The sequence below is a fragment of the Fopius arisanus genome, unplaced genomic scaffold (genome assembly GCF_000806365.1).
Source record: "Fopius arisanus strain USDA-PBARC FA_bdor unplaced genomic scaffold, ASM80636v1 scaffold00245, whole genome shotgun sequence".
Classification (NCBI taxonomy): Eukaryota; Metazoa; Arthropoda; class Insecta; order Hymenoptera; family Braconidae; genus Fopius; species Fopius arisanus.
In genome coordinates, this window is record NW_011887984.1 from 90,851 (window position 1) to 91,328 (window position 478).

The window sequence follows — 478 nt, forward strand, 5'->3', positions numbered from 1 at the left end:
CGAGCCACGGGAAAAACAATCCGCGAGAGTCTCGAGAAGATGATCATAGCGCGATGGGGAACACCCCATGTTTTCTTCTCAGACAACGGCACCGAGTTTGTAAATCGCGAGATAAAATCGCTCTTGGCGAGTACCGGTACTCGTCACGAGACGACCCCCCCGTATCACCCTCAAGCCAACCCGGTGGAAAGGGTGAACCGCGTATTGAAAACCATGCTGCGGGCCTTTATCGAGAGTGACCATCGGACTTGGGATGTTCACTTGTACGAGTTTCAGTTCGCGTACAATACCGCGTATCACGAGGCGCTCCAAGCAACGCCAGCGTTCGCGAACTTCGGCCGGGAACCTCTCCCAGCTGTTTCCCTCAAGCGCGAGCTTGAAGGTGGCCCCGAAATCCTCCCTGGGAACCCAGGGGAGTGGATCGACCGAATGAAACGGTTAGACGCGTTGCGTAAGGCTCTCGCCCACGCCATGACGG